Source organism: Mytilus edulis, chromosome 14, assembly GCF_963676685.1.
Source record: "Mytilus edulis chromosome 14, xbMytEdul2.2, whole genome shotgun sequence".
Lineage (NCBI taxonomy): Eukaryota > Metazoa > Mollusca > Bivalvia > Mytilida > Mytilidae > Mytilus > Mytilus edulis.
This window is the reverse complement of record NC_092357.1, coordinates 63,865,712-63,886,327: the sequence shown is the minus strand read 5'-3', so window position 1 is coordinate 63,886,327 and position 20,616 is coordinate 63,865,712. Positions and strand designations below refer to the sequence as shown.

The 20,616-nt window shown below is 32.8% G+C and overlaps 1 pseudogene; it reads right to left on the bottom strand.

Annotated features, from left to right (window-relative positions):
* Positions 1-2,064: 2,064 nt before the first annotated feature.
* Positions 2,065-20,307, bottom strand: LOC139503833 (tubulin delta chain-like; annotated as a pseudogene).
* Between the last annotated feature and the right edge of the window lie 309 nt (positions 20,308-20,616).

Sequence of the window (20,616 nt, the reverse complement as noted above, 5' to 3'; positions counted from 1 at the left end):
GTAAATTATTAAGCCAGGGATTTCGTTACCACAAATTACTTAAAACCTTAACTAAATTCTTCAACATATATACAGATTTGGTTGTACCTGTAGAAAACTTATTTCAAACGGGATTGCACCTCCTCATTTTTACAGCAATACTGTTTGCTGTGCCCAAAAATTTAGAAACGATCCTGGTAAACTTATCAATCCTTTAAATAAACTTATTCGAAAAGGTTACCAATTCAACACTGTAATTAGATCATTAAATATTATTTTCATTGGTACTAATATTAATTTTGTTATCAGTAAATTAAAAGCAAACTAAATATTATTGTTATATACATATACACATTCATAGATCTACAATCTGTCGATACCTGTATCTTGGCATTGCACAAGTTCATGTTTTTCTCCGACAGTTTAAGGCGTCTTTACACTCAATCCATTGCATGTTGGATGTGTACGGATTGATAATTTAGTCTTAGATGCATGATTTTTTTTTTTAGTTGTTAGTGGCTTTGAACTAGCTGTCAGTAACTGCGAGTACTCTCAGATCTGTACTTAGTGTCTTTTTGTTGTTTGGATGTACCCGGCCACGTCTACTTGTATTTGTAGTATTAATATTTTTATCCATCTGATAAGTTAAGCCTCTTTGAACTGATTTTTATAGTTCGTTCTTATGTTGTACTGTTACACCACTGTCCCAGGTTAGAGGGAGGGTTGGGATCCCGCTAACATGTTTAACCCTGCCACATTCTGTATGTATGTGCCTGTCCCAAGTCAGGAGCCTGTAATTCAGTGGTTGTCGTTTGTTTATGTGTTACATATTTGTTTTTCGTTCATTTTTTGTACATAAGTTAGGCCATTAGTTTTCTCCTTTGAATTGTTTTACATTGTCACTTCGGGCCTTTTATATCTGACTGTGCGGTATGGGCTTTGCTCATTGTTGAAGGCCATACAGTGACCTATAGTTGTTAATTTTTGTGTCATTTTAGTCTCTTGTGGAGAGTTGTCTCATTGGCAATCATACCACATCTACTTTTTATATGAATCAGGAAGACTTATATATAATAAAGATTGATCAATGAACCATGAAAATGAGATCATGGTCAGATGATAATTTCCTGACAGACATACACCTTACAATCATTCCATACACCAAAACATAGTTGACCTGTTGCTAATAGAATTAGAAAAACAGAAAAAAAAAAAAAAAAAAAAAAAACATTGAGCAATAAACCATAAATATTAGGTCAAGGTAAAATAAAACATGCCAAACATACATGTATATCGTAAAATATTTTCATACATCAGATATAGTTAACCTATTGCATACAGTATAAGAAAGAGACCAAAACACAAAAGCTTAACTTTAACCATTGAACCATTAAAATGAGGTCAGGTCAGATGACACCTGCCAGTTGGACATGTACACCTTACAATCATTCCATAAACCAAATATAGTAGACCTATTGCATACAGTATTAGGAATACAGCCCAAAACACAAAAAAATTACTATAACCACTGAACTATGAAAATGAGGTCAAAGTCAGATGACACCTGCCAGTTCGACATGTACACCTTACAATCATTTCATACACCAAATATAGCCGACTTATTCCATATAACCATGAAAAATTAACCTTGTTCAATGATCCATAAATGAGGTTGAGGTCAAGTGAAAACTGTCTGAAGGGCATGGGTCATGGGACCTTGCAAGGTATGTACATACCAAATATAGTTATCCTATTACTCATAATAAGAGAGAAATTAAGAATACTAAAAATCTTACCTTTTTTTTCAAGTAATCATTGAACTATGAAAATTAGGTCAGGGACAATGGACACATGACAGACGGAAACTTGTGGCATCTATATACAAAATATGCAGGATCAAGGTCCTCTACCTTCTGAAATATTAAGCTTTTAAGAGGTTAGCAAACGGCACCGCCTCTGAATCGCTCCCTATGTTGAGCTTTCTGCGACACAAGTCACAGGCTCAACAAAAACAACAACTAACATTAAGACATAAGACACACATTTGTTTTGATTAAATTATCATAAAAAAATAAAAATTATAAATTTCATTTATATTTTATATTTTATGAAAATGCACTTTTATAATTCTGTATAATGTCCTCTACAACATCAAATGCTTCTTCAAAATCCTCCTGAAAAAGACAGAAATTAGATATTAAAAAATTACACAGTTCTGCTATATCATATTTTTACCTTTGAATGTTAAATTTAAAAACACTTTGTTTTTTATTTCAGACCATGATTTCAAAAGCAACTACATCATTATTCTTTGTTTTTCTTGACATGCAATGATCAGCTGCATATCTGTTACCATTGATTAATTATTTAGACATAAGATTTGAATTTGAATTGTTTTTTTGCATTTTTAACGCGTTTTTAGCACTGCTTTTGGGCTATTTCGTGATGGCCAGTTTTTTATTGGCGGAGGAAGCCATAGTGTCTGGGGAAAACCACTGACCTTCGATAGGGAAGCTAACAATCCTAGTCAATTAAGATTGGAGTCTAGTGCACCAGTTCCAAGTCACAACCTTAGTGTTGACTTGCTAGTGATTACAGAGTAACATCATATACATAGACATGTGTGAATCCACTATTGTCACTTTATGTTATACATGTATAGCTCAACACTTGTTTCCATACTAAATCATTCATGAGTTTCAAATATTTGACTTCAAGCATTCATGGTGAAAGTGAGATCATAAAAACACTTTCTCGCAGAGTTGAAGACCCATTGGTGGCCTTGGCTGTTGTCTGCTGTATGGTCGGGTTGTTGTCTCTTTGACATACTCCCCATTTCGATTCTCAGTTTTACTTTGAACAGAAACAATTAATAAACAATTAATAAACTTTTATTGATAGAATAAGTAATTGAAAAATTCATAGAAAACAGAGAAAAATATTCAACGAGTGACCAAATAACTGTAACACATTAATTCATGCGCAAGAGTAAATTCCATGTTGTTTGGTCACGGGTTGAATTTTTTCTATATTTGAATTCTTTGATTAGTTATTCTATTTATTTAGCTCAAGACATTGTCGGGTTATTCTGTATATGCTGCAATCCTACAACTGTGCCAAATAAAAAATTCATAACTTTTTAAAATTTTGAGCATATGAAGTCGAAAAGTCAGCTAACCTGTACTTTTAATGAATTCATAAATAAAACTCTATGAAAAGGCAGTGTCAAGGTCATAAACAAGTTGATATAAGGTGAGTGATTGTCTATGACAAATGAATAAACGGACAATGCGAATTGACAGCCCAAATACAAAAAATATAGCACAGCTGCAGCAGGGTTTAAGCTAGGATTTTGAGGGCTTTAGTCACTTTTGCGGGCTATTAAAATCAACCTTATTTTGTGTATAAGCAATAGAACAATGATGTATATTACTAGCTTCATCTTTTGACTTAGTCAGATTTTAAGGGATTGAGGCACCAGCATGATTGGCAGTTATTGTATGATTTGACTGTATTGGCTATTATTATGAAAGATTCTGACATGGAATCACAATTTCTCTTCAGTTTATTCCAGGGGTCATTCCTGAACAACAAAAGTTGGATTCTATTTTTTTTAAACAAGGAATCACAGCAGAAATCAATTTGCAATGATTATTTCACTGCATAATCATTATCCTTATAAAACGTCTAAGTCGATATTTGGATATCATTTCTATCAAGTTGGAAATGTATTATATCCTTTTTGGAACGATTATAATGACTGAAAGAAGGTTGTAAACAAATCAACAATAGATCACGTTTACTACTTTCGGTTTTAAAATGAAACGAAAACGGGAAGTGACACGTGGATAATAAATTCAAAACGAGTCCGGATTCATCAGGAAATTATTATTTTTCGATTTAAATTCCTTTAGTAAGAGATATATATTTGTCTCTCTCGTTTAATTGATTCTAAATGATTTCGTATTTTACGTTTTTAAAATGTCTATAAATAGTCAAAGGGATACTTTCACGCATGCGTAGAACACAATACAGGAAGCACCTGTTTAAAACATTTCTCTTGAACTTTTTAAATAAACACATGAAAGTTCTTTATTTTAAATGGAAATTGTTGAAAGTTTTTGATGAAAATTTAAATCAAATATGACGAAAATGCCTTCGAATGACGAATCTACGACAAACTAACTTCAGATTGTGATAGTTTGGGAAATATTGAAATTCAAATGCGAACTGTCCGGGTTGTTACATTTTTTTATTAAATGACGAAATTATACTCCTGGTTGTTGAAATGCCGACTGACTGATTTTCCTGGGGAAATAATTATGATGGTTATTCAATTATGGGGTTAATTAATAAATTACGGATAAGTGACCCATCTGATGGCGATAAGCGGATTAGTTGTAATCACAACTTGTAACACCTGTTGAAAATGTTAATTACCTGGAGGTCATAAACTTGTCAAAATCATGAAGACAGGTAGATTTATAGTTTTTATTGCGAATTTTTTTTTACACTTTCAAAATTAAAGTGACGAAATTGATTTGAAATACTTTCGTCAATGAGAAAACCCTTTCGTAAAATACGAAAGTGACGAGCGCTAGCAAAATCACTGGCTGCAGTGTATTAAAAGAATGACTGCAATATTTTTTCTGTCTATGAAGAAATATTATCAAAAATGTGGTGCACACTGAATAACCCACGTAGTTACAGACATTCCTTCTTATTTAATTCTAAATTCTATTTCAATCTAGAGTTAATCATAAAAAACTTTGACAATGTCATGGTCACATGACAAAATTATGTCTATGAGCTGATAGACAAAACACTGTTAGAGAATCAGAAGACATGTTGCGCTACATCGAAAATTAAATTATAAACACTATTCTACTTACATTGGTAACTCCATACTTGTTGTACCAATGGAGATATGCTTTAGCAGCAAATTTGACCCTTGACCTTTCATAGACAGTCTCAAGGTATTCTACTATTGACTCTGAATTCGATGCTACTGTTATTGAAGCTGTGTCTTTTGGTCCAATACTGTTGGTTTTGGCTGAAACAATAAATTATTGCAGATACATGTATATGATAAAATTTCTACTGATACATAATGTACATAGTTTAAACATATTTTATTGTTCAAAATGACAAATGGATTAGACACAAGTTTTACAACTTAGTAACGTCTTCTCCATGTATGTACTTCTCTCATTCTTAAAAACCCTGAACAGTTGGTTAATACTTTTTGTTTTATACCTTATCAACATATAGATTTATGCTTTCCTATAAAAAGACAATAAAATTGAGAATGGAAATGGGGAATGTGCCAAAGAGACAACAATCCGACCATAGAGCAGACAACAGCAGAAGGTCACCAACATTTGTAATTACTGAATTGCCATTTATTCTTTTTGTGTTCTCTTAAAAGACACCCTTAAATTTCAGTGTAATGTGGATTCATTATTATTCGTTGGGTACCAATTTTTGTTGAATACTTTTAAATGTGTTTGTAGATAGATGTTTTTGTGTTCTGTTAATTTGTTCCTTTTAAAATTGTTATACGATGATGACTGATGTACCCATATTTTGACTATTATATTTATTGTGTCTGTTTAGTTTACGCATCAATGTAAATATAACGGAATTTGATGAGACTGTCAACAAAGTGAGAGGGTTAGCGCTATAAAACCAGATTTAATCCACCATTTTCTACATTTGAAAATGCCTGTACCAAGTCAGGAATATGACAATTTTTGTCCATTCATTTTTGATGCGTTTAGTTTATTTGATTTTGCCATGTGATTATGGACTTTATGAATTGATTTTCCTCTAAGTTCAGTATTTTTGTGATCTTATGTTTTCCTGAACAGTTGGTAATTATTAGTTTTTGTATTATACCTTATCAACATATAGATTTATGGTTCCCTTAAAAAAGACAAGAACATTTGTAGTTTCTGAATTGCCATTTATTCTTTTTGTGTTCTCTCTAAAGACACCCTTAAATTTCAGTGTAATGTGGATTCATTATTATTCGTTGGGTACCAATTTTTGTTAATTTTGTGGGTACAGTGGAACCACGAAATTAAATGTTCAAAGAATGACATATTTTCTATGGGATAGTATGCAGAGCTTGGCATAGCAACCCAATTAAATAATCATATCTCTCGAAATGTAATTGTCAATGGTATATAAACATGTTTCTTAACACATACCAGTCCAAATATCTATAGGGAAGGGATTCCAGCTGACAGTGTTGAAAGATTTACGGAACTTTTTCTCCAGCCCCTGTGTCATCTGGGGGTAAAATGTCTCTGTACTGTCGCCTCGTGCAATCACTACATTCCCTATACTACCAAACTGATACTGTATAAGGAAAATGTGTGAATATTTCTCTCTTCTTGAATCCATTAAATAATATACAGTTAAATCTGTTTTAAGAGACCTCCCATTAGGGAGAGTAAACAAGAATGTGTCCCCACTACAAGCATGCCCCATCCGACTATTATTTTCTATGTTCAGTGGACCATGAAAATGGGATAAAATCACTTATTTGGCATTAAAATTAGAAAGATCATATCATAGGGAACATGTTTACTAAGTTTCAAGTTGATTGAACTTCAACTTCATCAAAAACTACCTCGACCAAAAACTTTAACCTGAAGCCTGACAAACGGACGATTGGACGCACTGACCCAAAACATAATGCCAATAAATGGGACATAATAAAAAGTGGTCTCATAAGACAGCACATAATTTGTGAATTTGGGGTCTTTTAAAGCTGACAATGCGGTATGGGCCTGCACATTGTTAAAAAGGCAGTACGGTAACATAAAGTTGTAAATTTTTGTGTTATTTGGTCTAGTGAAGAGTTGTCTTATAGCAATCATACCACAACTTCTATTTTATATGTCCTTCATTTTTTTTTCTGTAATTTTCTTAGGCATTTCACATCCACTTTATATTTTGTTCTCTATTCTTTAAATTGCAGCTCTATCAATCAAATAGTCAGCTTTTTCAGTTTTCTACCTATTTTACTGTATTCCCCTCTTTTTTTTCTATTATTATCTTTTCTGTAAACCTAATTGTGCCCCTGATAATCATTATATATAATGATACTACATTTCCTTTGCTATCATGTCGTCAAATGCCTTGACTCATCTGTTTCTGTAGTCCTGCCCAAGACAGCTTACTGTAATAGTAAAAATAAAAAATGTTTGATTAGTACTGTACATCTCCTATAAATTGGAGCACCACTATATGTGAAGCTAAAACTACTAAAGTAAATTCAGAAATTATTGCGATGTTTTTATTTTTGCGAAAAATGCGACAAAGTTATAATTGCAATCATTCAAACTTGCATTTTGAAATATTTGACATGAATTAATCATGATTTTTCTCAATAACACAAAATTAAAATCATAATAAAAGCATGCAATAATTTCTGAATTCATAGTACCAAATAAAGACCATTTTGCAAATTATTTCATACATCCTTTCAAAATTAATATTTTTTCAGATAAGTTTTATCAGGTCCAGAAGGTGCTTGTACATACTGTAAATTCAAAAAATATTGTGAGGGTTAATTGTGAGGTATTTATAACTGCAAATTACGTGACTGCATGAGATTTGTAATTATAAAAATTCACATTTTGATATCAAATACATATACTGTGTTTTTCTATGCTGTGATGTGATGCTATTGTTTCAGAAAAAGGGAGAAGGTTTGGATCCATTAAAACGTTTAATCCCGCTGCAAATGTTTGCACATGTCCTAAGTCAGGAATCTGATGTACAGTAGTTGTTGTTTGTTTATGTAATTTATATGTGTTTCTCGTTTCTCGTTTTTTTTTTATATAGATTAGACCGTTGTTTTTCCCGTTTGAATGGTTTTACACTAGTAATTTTTAGGCCCTTTATAGCTTGTTGTTCGATGAAAGCCAAGGCTCCATATTGAACACCTTTCATTGACCTATAATGGTTTACTTTTTTTAAAATTGTTATTTGGATGGAGAGTTGTCTCGTTGGCACTCACACCACATATTCCTATATCTATTTATATGCAGATTATCCTGAAATAACACAAATAATCTTGTATTTGTTTCCCTTCTTCAAGAATCACACCAATAAGTACACTCATTAATTTCTGAATTTACAGTAAATTTTTGACTGTAATAATTAACTTGCCTCTTAGCTATGTGATGGACCTGTACAAATATGTTTGCTGGGAGAGGACAAACTGATCTTATCATCTCCCAAGGTTCCATACCAATACTTGGTCCACTAAAAAAATAAAAAAATATGAACTTTCAATAAGAATACAAAAATGTAATGCATACATTGATTAACTCCTCTTAAGCTTGTAAACTCTGCTTTCCAGTTTTATCATATGCTACAGGAAATACATGTTATATCATGTCAGGGACGACATCAGAAGTAAAAAGTAGGATAGTTTTTTCACTGAACCCCCTCCCCCCCTTTTCAACTTAATTTGGGAAAAATTGATTGACCAAAAGGGATATATGTAAAATCGATTTTGGATTAACAAAACTTGCAGCAATATTGACCCCTTTACTGTATTAAGTAAAGTGAAATAAAATAAATCTCTATGCATAAAATTTTTTTTTTTTAATCTTTAAAGAAGGTATCATAAAAAAATCATTTTATGAGTAAGGGGAGACAATTCAAACTATTTTTCATGTCAGTATTATACAAATTCTTTTCTAATTTAAAAACAGACAAATCCAATGTTTTTGGTTCACCACCAAATTAACATTAGGTATTTGTATACTTCATGAAATTATAGTTTTGTTTTTATTATTCTTACGTAAAAGAGTAATATTAAAAAAAAAACTTTTAATTGTAAGGGGAGATAATCTAACCTTTTTGGTGTCATGGTATCTGTTGGCAGGAACACTTCCCCAAGAGCAGAAGCTATAGAGGTGTTCATGTCATCAAAAGAAACATGGTTACTTTATGTAAGGGGAGATAATCTTACCTTTTTGGTGTCATGGTGTCTGTGGGCAGGAATACTCCCCCTAGAGCAGACGCTATAGAGGTGTTCATGGCATCAAAAGAAACACTCTCCATCTTTCTCTGCAGTTTTCCAAGAACATCATCGTTATAAGTCAAAACAACACAGTCAGTATTCCTGAAATAGAATCGTCTTTCTAAATATATTTTATCAAAATTAAAACTGTATTTGAAAAAGATCATTCAAATTACAAATATCCATATTTTGGCTATAAATTTGATAAAATATTTAGGAATAGCTTGAAAAAATATAAATTAAAATGTAGCAGAAAAAAAAACTGCCAAAAAAAAACAAACAAAAAAACTGTTCAATTTTTTTGTGTATTCAAATTGAAATTTCTTAAATCAAATCTATTTCTAGATTTCGTTTTCTTTTTTTTCTTGTTTTTTATTTTTCTTTAATATCATATCAAAAACATGTTATGTTAGAAGTTTTTAAGCTTATCATAAAATGTCCCAAATATTACATGTTATTTTACCTTTGAAGGTATGACAGTGTTAGCAAAGCATTATAGTTCTGTAACGGACTTTCTCCTGTCAAACATGGCGCCACAGTACAGGAAATCAGGTGGTTCATGGGATATTCCTCTCTCATGGCCTGACACAGACGAGATCCTAATCCTAAAAATATACAAATATATTAAGGTTCTGTGTAAAAATGATGCGGAACAGTACAGGAAATCAGATGGTTCATGGGATATTCCTCTCTCATGGCCTGACACAGACGAGATCCTAATCCTAAAAATATACAAATATATTAATGTTTTTTGTTAGAATGATGCGGCACAGTACAGGAAATAAGATGGTTCATGGGATATTCCTCTTTCATGGCCTGACAGTCTCACACAGACTAGATCCTAATCCTAAAAATATAAAAGTCTTTGTAAAGATTTTTTTGGGAAGGATGCTGAACAATACAGGAAATCAAATGGTTCATGTGATATTCCTCCGTCATGGCCTCACACAGACAAGATCATAATCCTTAAAAATATAAAAATATATGTAAGGTTCTACTTGGAAGTGATTTCCACAGTACAGGAAATAGGATGATTCATGGGATATTCCTCCCTCATGGCCTCACAAAGACGAGATCCTTATCCTAAAAATATAAAAGTCTATGTAAGGTTATGTTTGGGACTGATCCTCACAGTACAGGAAATAAGGTGGTTCATGGGATATTCCTCGTTCGTGGCCTCACACAGACAAGATAATAATCCTAAAAGTATACAAATGTATGTAAGGTTCTATTTGATATTGATCCCAATGGTACAGTAATAATAATTGGAAAATTTCTTTTCTAAAATATATAGATCTCTTAACAGTTGAGCTTAAAATTTCATCAAATCCCCAAAACAAAGCAAATGGAACATTATAAGGCCTTGTGATATGTTTGGGTTGTCTCTCTTGTCTCAATTATTTAACATCAAAATATCAATTGAATAAATGATGAAAATTTAAAAAAAACAGTTGTGAAATTATGTAGCTAAAGCGTTTTATTTTTATAAGTTTGGACTCTAAAATTCATTATATGACCATGTAGATTATGTTAAGAACAAGAGTATTTTTGTTTAAAACTGATTTATAACAAGGACCATACATGTAGCTCTGCACAAAACCTTCAGACTGGATCAAAATCTGAACTTGATATGTAACTTGTCAAAAAAAGCAATATACTAAACATCAAATCAATATACCCAAGCACAAAGAAAACAATGTGGAAAACTGATTTGACAGACTAAAGAATGGAAAAACAGACAGAAGGACAGATTCTGTGCAAACATGAAGTCCCCTAAGACAGACAGATGTATTCAATGCAAACCTAAAGTCCCCTTGGACTTCATCGGTAAGGAACTTATTACATGTTTTATGCAGATTGAAAATTTACAAACCAGTTTCAGCCAAAAATAAATCTGAACATAGATAAAACTTAAAAATATAACAAGAGTGCACACACTGAAATGTCTCGCCTTCTTTACTAATCATTGATATTATGTTGATAGTCCTAAGTATGAAGCTTTATTACAACTGTCAAATAAACTTAACATTAACCAAGATAGCTAAACAAATACCAATGAACCATGAAAATGAGGTCAAGGTCAGATGAACCATGCAAGGCAGACATGTACAGCTAACAATGCTTCCATACAACAAATATAGTTGACCTATTACTCAAAGTTTAAGAACACACAAAAATTTAACACTGTGCAATGAACCGTGAAATTGAGGTCATGGTCAAATAAAACCTGCGGGACTGACATTTAGATCATAATATATTATAGTACACCAAATATAGTTGACCTTTAGAATATAATATTAGATAAAAAGACCAAAACTTAAAAACACAACTTTGACCACTGAACCATGAAAATGAGGTTAAGGTCAGATGATATCTGCCCCGCTAGACATGTTCACCTTACAATCATTCCATACAACAAATATAGTAGACCTATTGCATAAAAAATGAGAAAAAACAGACCAAAACACAAAATCTTAACTATAACCACTGAACCATGAAAATGAGGTCACGGTCAGGTGACACCTGCCAGTTGGACATGTATACCTTACAGTCCTTCCATACACCAAATATACTAGCCCTATTGCTTATAGTATCTGAGATATGGACTTGACCACCAAAACTTAACCTTGTTCACTGATCCATGAAATGAGGTCGAGGTCAAGTGAAAACTGTCTGACAGGCATGAGGACCTTCCAAGGTACGCACATACCAAATATAGTTATCCTATTACTTATAATAAGAGAGAATTCAATATTTTAAAAATTCTGAACTTTTTTTTCAAGTGGTCACTGAACCATGAAAATGAGGTCAAGGACATTTGACATGTGACCGACGAAAACTTCGTAACATGAGGCATCTATATACAAAGTATGAAGCATCCAGGTCTTTCACCTTCTAAAATATTAACCTTTTAAGAATTGAGCTAACACCGCCGCTGCCGTAGACGCTGGATCACTATCCCTATGTCCAGCTTTCTGCAACAAAAGTTGCAGGCTCAACAAAAATGCAAAGACCAAGGGACATAACAATTTTTTTGTTTCATTCAAATGAGCTATAAGTTTTTATTGTACAGACCCATACTTACTATTAAAACAATTAATTTGCACCTGCCCTTAGTCAGGAATCTGATTTCAGTAGTTGTCATTTGTTAATGTATATCATAAGTGTTCTTGGTTTTTATATAGATTAGGCTGTTGTTTTTTTTCCACTTGAAAGGCTTTACAGTAGTATTTTTTTTGGCTCCCTTAGCGCTATAGCTTGCTGTTCAATGTGAGCCAAGGCTCTGGGTTAAAGATTGTACCTTGAGCTTTAATTGTTTACTTTTATAAATTGTGACTTAGATGGATTGTCTAATTGGCCCTCATACCACATCTTCCTATATCTATATTAAAACTGACCTGACCCTGTTCCGCCAGTTAAACTGTGCATCATAATACAACCACTGTACATGTCACATCTGTTAAAAAAAAAAATGAAATTCATCACTCAACAACTTTCTATTTACCGAAATATTTGAGCGGGGGCATCATCAGTGCATGCAGTGAGCTTTATCTTGCAATTTCACTAGTTATTCCTCATTCCGTAAAAATAAGAAAATAAATAACAGGAAAGTATTTGTACTTTTCCGTAAATGTCTTTCATTATAAACATATGTCATTCATTGCTCTGACCTCATCATTCAAATGTATATTTTAGTGTTTGTGTAATTGGAATGTTGGCTCATTAAATTAGTGCATATTCTTTTAATTCAAATATTCTTTAGAAATCAACAATACAAAGCAAATATAAGTTGAGATGTTTGGAAAATAGTTGATAAGATATTGGTTTTAGATGTTGAGTTTTGCCGATTGTTTTTGCTATTTTGTGGCTTTTTTGTAATTTCAATGGCATGGTGACCATGAGTTGGTTTTTGAATTTATAGTACTAAGTATCCCTTTGTTACACATGTTACACATACCTTCATCTCTTTATTCTAGAGTAAACCAATATTACTTTGATTATTTTGCTTGACCAATACAAGAATTAGTATCATTTAGCAAAGAAAATGATATACAATAAACCAACATATTTTCTCAAGGGATTTATCTTTTACAAGAAGAAAAATAACACAAATTTAAATTGTCTCAAATATGTTACACTTGGATATTTCCTTAATTAAAAATTGAATCAAGTCATGAACTTAGACCTTGTGTTACAGTTCAGTATTTGTCCATTGGAGAATTCAGAAGGACAGTGGCCCGATTCTTGTATCCTTATCTATATATTTGGGGTTCTGTCATTTTTAAAAAGACCTACATTTCTTTTTATTTATTCATCATTAAAAGTTAATGTTTTCTTAACAACAGATAAAGATATGAGAATAAAAAGATAAAAATAACAATTATATCAATACTAATGTTAAAACATTCTCCGCAAACAAAAATATTTTTTACCTCTCAATTTCTTTCCTGACTTGGTTGGCAGTATCCTCTAGAATGTGATCCTCTCCACTCTTCTTCAGTCCATGGTAACCTATAAATCATGCAAGGAAACCTAGGTGAGTCAAAAAGTGGGTTGCTGATCATCCCCAAATAATACATGTATTTATAGATAATCATTGATCATCTCAACAAGATTTATTTTCTTGCTTGAGCCAGTACAGCAAAAGTGAAAAAGACAATCAAATTGAGATGACCAATCTGTTTATTGCTATTTTATCTATGACAATGTCAATTTCATTAGCCATGCTGGCATGGCTGTGTGCCTCCTTAGTTTCTTGTGATAATTCATCATATCACTGGACTCAGATGAGAAAGGAAAATTTTGTAAAATAGCAATAAAAGTAAATATCCCAAAGTTCATGTTTGTAGTGGAATCAACCGGAGAAGAATCAGACCAAAAATTAGATAGCAGATGTACATGTGGGCTTTCATGTCCTGCAGAGGAATTTCTGCAAATTAAATTTGGTGCAATTCAGTGCAGCAGTTTTTAGTCAGATATTATTCGAATATCAAACAAATAAATGTGACCAAATATTTTTTAGATTTTACATACATGTACAGCTATTCAAAGAGGAATTGGATTGTGGGAGACAACTCTTGCACTGTCATGGCGATATATACCTAATGCCCAGTTTGTTCCTCTTCCTCTCTTTCCAGATACAATGTTTCCATCTCTGTAAAAAATAAATACTAAAACAAATCACAATGTTCTGCCTATAGTTGCTGGTTTTTTTTGTCCATAGTTGATAGTTGTCTCATTTGCAATCTTATTCTTATAGCATCTTATATCTTTGCCACTGTTCTCTTTATTATTGTAAACTTTGTGATGAAATTCATAAATCCAAGTGTAAGACAAAAAAAAACTTTTAAATTCTTGAAACCATTTTTTACTTCTTTTGCAATAATCATGATGATACATGTAACCATGGTAACAAATCTCCTATTTATCAGTGTACAAAAGGTATGTCTTTAGCATGTTAATTGATCAACATACATTTGTGAATTTTCTGTACTTAATATACTTACCTTATTTTGAGACCTTTACAAGCCTTGTGTACAACTTTTGGCTCACTATCTACATGTACAGATCTTTGTTTTCCATCAGGGTGTATGAAAGTGTGTCTGAAAGGAAGAAATAGAGACTTAGGTGATTGTAAAACAAAAAGACAGAAAATATATGTTATCACAGCCTTATTCCTTTGATATCAATGCATATATATGTAAGCATCAGGGCTCACATTTGTGCACTTCAGAATTATAAGGAAAAGTGGCAAAATCAATTTGTGTAGACCCCAGGTGACTTTTAAAATGTTGATATCATTGAAAAAGCTCTATAGTATCTCCCTTTGGTTCAATAATGCCATTTTTTGGCATTAAAATTGAAATATCTTTTTTAACTCATCGGTGCCTATATTTTTTATTGTTGTTTTCAAATAAGCCATACATAAACTAAATAATTTTATTCCACTGCATGTTGATTTTGATAGCGAAATCAACATTTGATTGGTTGAAACTTTGACACGTGACGTCGAACAAAACTTCATATTCACCTCTGAGTATCATATTCCCCTCTGACATGTCGGGACAAAATCGTGCGACGTTATGCGCGGTTTATGTACATAACGTCTTGAACTTCTTATTTTCTAAATAGCAATAGCAAATATCATTATCGTGTTCAAATTTATTTCAGACGTTAAAACAAAAAGACTAATTAAATAATTAATGTTTATCCATACTGTTTATCAATATATATGTATGTTGTGTTCAGTAATAAAAACAAGCGAATAAGTCTGAAAAAATGCCGGTATGCAAACTAATATTTGAAGTTCAGATAGTATACAAAGCTTAGGCAGTGGAATAAAACATTCATTTCCCTTGGCCTCGGGAGATATGAAGATTTGTTCACCCTAAAAAAATCATATTTCCCTCGGGCAGAGCCCTCGTGAAATATGAATATTCTTGGGTGAACAAATCTTCATATCTCCCTCAGGCACGGGAAATAAATGTATAGTAAACTTTAAGTGATTTCTGTAATTAAGTTCTTTTTTAATTTCGATATTACAAAAAATGTACATGTAGTGCTATTTCTCCTATTAGTTCAACAGAAAAAAAGGATGTACATTAACAAAAATGTATGCTTCTTTCAACGGCAGATTGTGAGCGTACATTGTAAATGAATGGTGACCCCATTTTTTTATTTCATTTTTCTATCAAGGATAAGATTAAAGATAAATTTCATTTGTAGAAAAATATAGAGAAATCTTATGTTAAAACTAGAGGCTCTAAAGAGCCTGTGTCGCTCACCTTGGTCTATGTGAATTTTAAACAAAGGACGCAGATGGATTCATGACAACTTTGTGTTTTGGTGATGGTAATGTGTTTGTACATCTTACTTTACTGTACATTCTTGCTGCTATCTCTATCTAGAATGAACTTGTCCCAGTAGTTTTAGTGGAAAATGGTAGTAAAAATTTACAATTTTATGAAAATTGTTAAAAGTTGACTATAAAGGACAATAACTCCTTAGGGGGTCAATTGACCATTTTGGTCATGTTGACTAATTTTAAGGTATCACTTTGCTGTACATTATTGCTGTTTACAGTTTATCTCTATCTATAATAGTATTCAAAATAATAACCAAAACGGCAAAATTTCCTCAAAATTACCAATTCAGGGGCAGCAACCTGACAACAGAATGTCCAACCCACCTGAAAATTTCAAGGCAGATAGATCTTCACCTGATAAACAATTTCCCTGAGCCAGATTTGCCCTAAATGCTTTGGTTTTTGAGTTATAAGCCAAAAACTGCATTTTACACCTTTGTTCTGTTTTTAGCCTAGTGGCATTTACTGAATGCTATTGTATTATTACTGTTGTAATATTGACCTTACTTGACTTTTGATAATGTACAGCTTCATTCACCTGTGGATTTAACTAACCTTGTACTCATAATCACATGACTGCAGACAGTATTAAAGTCAATTAACAGGTGATAATACTGGTAAATTTGCCAATCTAATGCAATTTGGATGTAACAATTTTTTTCGTTGGCTAAAACATGTAAAAGTTGCCGTCAAATCCACAGTTGACCAGGCGTAACTAAGGACGGACCTGCCATTTTGAATTGATGAATCAACAAATGTTCAATTACTACTATATAATAGTAAATGAAACAACAACTACATTGAATTCACCGTTTTAATGTAATTTTATCGGAATTTGAAGCGTACAGGTAACGTAAGAACCTCAAGTTTGTAAGCTTTTATTTGTATGACGTCACGTATAGCTATGATGTCTTTGTGCCAAAATGATAAATCATTCATGAAGTTTCACAGATTTTGTTTTATTTGGCAAATTAAAACATTTTTTCAAGTTTTATCATTTTTTTTCTTTTTGTAATGCATTAGAATCGGAGTAACAGCATTTGAACAGTACTGTAGTTGAAGAGTTGCCACCATCAATTTTGATTTGAAGGTCACGGCAACTCTTCAACTACAGTACTGTTATTCCTTAATTGACAAGATACATGTACATGTAACAATAGAATAAACTGCAAATATTTTTTATTTATTGATTAAATGTAATGCAATTTGTTATGTCACTATACTAAACCAAGAATGTTTGACATGTTTTCATACCATACATGTACTATCATGAATATGGTTTTAAAACAAAGAATTATACATCAATTTTTTTCCTGGCAAGGCAAAGAGAGGAATTATAGTCTATATAAAAAATTCTATCAATGCAACAGAGGTAGATATTGACTCTGAATTTGAAGAAAGTGTATGGATCAAGATTCCATTATTAGGACATGACAATTTATTATATGGATGTATATATAAAAATTTTGGTAGCTAAGCCAACAAGAATTAGGATCAATCAAGAGCCTTCCATACTAGATTTGATAATAGTAAATGACCTTAATAATATAGCAAATATCGAACACTTGGACCCTTTAGGAGCTAGTGACCATTGCGTTTTAAAATATGATTATATGTGTTACTTTAAATACACAGAATGTGCTATAGAAAGATTAAATTACTATAAAGCAGACTACGTTGCTTTGCGGCAAGAGCTAAATATAGATTGGGAAAAAGAACTAGAACATAAAAATACAAATGATATGCTCAAAGCTTTCATGGATAAGTTCAACCAGGCTGTGAGTAAACATGTACCAAAGAGCCGACCTAAAAATTCCAAAGGTAATACAACACTTAGTAAAGAGACTCTCAGTTTGTTTTGGATTTATGAGTTTGACTGTCCCTTTGGTATCTTTCGTCCCTCTTTTAGTAGTGTTAGACGTAAACATAGACTTTGGGAAAGATATATGGAAAAAAAGAGTGAAGAGAGCCATAGGGAATTTTGCAAAGCAAGAAACAAGGTTAAAAAATTAACAAGAAAAGAGAGAAAGGACACGGAAAGAGAAGTTGCAGAAACAGCAAAAACTAATAGTAAAAACTTTTGGAAATATGTTAACGCGAAAAGGAAATCCAAATCTGGTGTATCAGAACTTCATAAAACAGAGAACAACACATTAACAGTGGCAAGTAGTGACTCAGACAAAGCAGAAGTTCTTGCTGATTTTTTTAGTAGTGTGTTCACTAATGAAAATGACAATAATATGCCGGCAATGGAAAAGGTAGATTATAGCCATCAGTCAAGTGATGATTTATTTAATAAAGAAGAAGTGAGAAAATTGTTACTAAATCTGAATATAACAAAATCACCAGGACCAGATAGAGTCCATCCAAAACTACTATTTGAATTAGCTTCTGTTGTTGACAAACCGTTATGTATGATTTTCAACAGCTCATTTGTAAATGGGGAGGTACCTGAGGATTGGAAGATCGCTATAATAACTGCTTTATTTAAGAAGGGAGATAAGAAATCAGCTTCAAACTACCGTCCAGTTAGTCTCACCAGCATTCTATGTAAAATTATGGAGAAACTTATCCGAAAGAGAATAATTGAACACATGGATAGACAGAATTTATTTAGCAATCAACAGTTTGGCTTCATGGGTGGTAGATCAACTTCACTTCAGTTGCTAAAAGTCCTAGACAAGTGGACAAAGGTACTTGACAAAGGAGGTATATTACACTCTATCTATATGGACTTCATGAAAGCGTTTGACAAGGTGCCTCATATGAGACTACTACACAAGATTAAACACTATGGTATAAGTGAGCAAACTACAAACTGGATAAAAAGTTTCCTCAGTAATAGACAACAGTGCGTACAGGTCAATGGGTCGAGATCAAGTTGGAGGAACGTAACCAGTGGAATTCCACAAGGCTCTGTATTGGGACCAATTTTGTTCGTTCTTTTTATTAATGACTTGCCAAACAATGTTATATCCGATGTATTCATGTTTGCAGACGATACCAAACTATTTAGAGAAATAGTCGATCAGAGCGATCAAAACCTTATTCAGGAAGACCTCGACATCCTATTTGATTGGAGCAAAACTTGGCTACTGAAATTCCACCCAGACAAGTGTAAAGTTCTACCGATTAGTGGAAGGAATACAATACACGAACACCCAAACTACACTATGAAAAAGTATGAAGGCGGACGCACTAACCTTGAAAATGTGGAATCAGAAAAGGATATTGGTGTAACTATTGACACAAATCTGACATTTGCAAAACATATCCAAAACCAAGTCAATAAAGCTAACCAGATCGTAGGCCTTACTCGCCGTTCCTTTGTCCACCTAGACAATCGTACATTTACCTTATTATTCAAGGCACTAGTAAGACCGAATCTGGAGTACGCAAACAGTATATGGTCACCCTACAGGAAGGCTGACATTACTAGTATTGAGAATGTGCAAAAGAGAGCGACCAAAATGCTGCCTACAATGAGAGACTTACCATACGAAGACCGCTTACGAAAACTCAAGCTTCCAACCCTTCGTTTCCGCCGCTTGCGAGGTGACATGATAGAGACGTACAAATTATTGACCGGGTTATATGACACTAGAGTCACAAGTGGTCTGCTAGAGATGCACAACACAACAAACACAACAAGAGGCCACTCGAAGAAACTTATGAAACAACGAAGTCGTCTGGATCTCAGGAAGTACTTTTTCACCAACAGAGTAGTAGATATATGGAACAGCCTCCCTGAAGAAGTTATTTCAGCAAAAACTTTAAACACTTTCAAAAACAGATTAGATAAATTTTGGGCCAACCAACCATTAATGTATGCTTTCGAAGCAGAATACGAAATTCTATCCGGAAGTGAGAAACGAACAATTAAATATAACGATGAAGTAGAGCAGAATATATTGGTGCAACAGTGCCAGCGTTCTGAAGATCCATAGGTATCCATAGGTATCAATTAGTCTATACCATTATATGTCAATTGGTGGATTATACATCAATTGAGGTATAATCCAAAATTTGGTAGTTATTCCTGACCTGTTGACACCTTTGAAAAATTTTATGGAGAAGAAAATATAAGTTAAAAAGGTCATCAATAGTTTACTGGCAAGATTTAAAAAGTTGTTAATACTCGGAGACAAAATAACCGTGCCGAAATGACTGTACTGGGGTGCAAATTTGACTTTTTCTATTATAGGTGCCGAAGTGACTAGATTTTTGTATACCCTTCAAGAACAGCTTTGTCTTGTGATGTTTTCTTCCAGAAAGCCTTTCCTATTTGGTTTCCGCATTGACCGACATGTAGAAATACTGCTGACATCTTCAGTTAAAAACTGCATTGTTCATAACATTGCCGTTGTCCTGCAAAACAATGTATAACTTGAAAACAGACCGAAATCAGAAAATCAACCGGATATTTTGAGTAGAATAAAAAAAAATAAAAAAATCCGGTTAAAAATTTCCGCGTTTAATATCTTCAATCTGAAAATAGAGGCCCCTTGTGGGGTGTCCAAATATTCTTCTTCAGTTCTTCTTCTTTTTCGGAATTCTACCCTATTTAATTGCTGTGTCATCGCATTAAAAATATCATATTTATTTAAACAGAATTAAATTTGTATTCACATAGTCGTAACATTTTTCTGTCAATATTATCACATATAGATATAGGAAGATGTGGCGACGGTGAGTGCCAACAGAGACATATATATGTCTCTGGTGC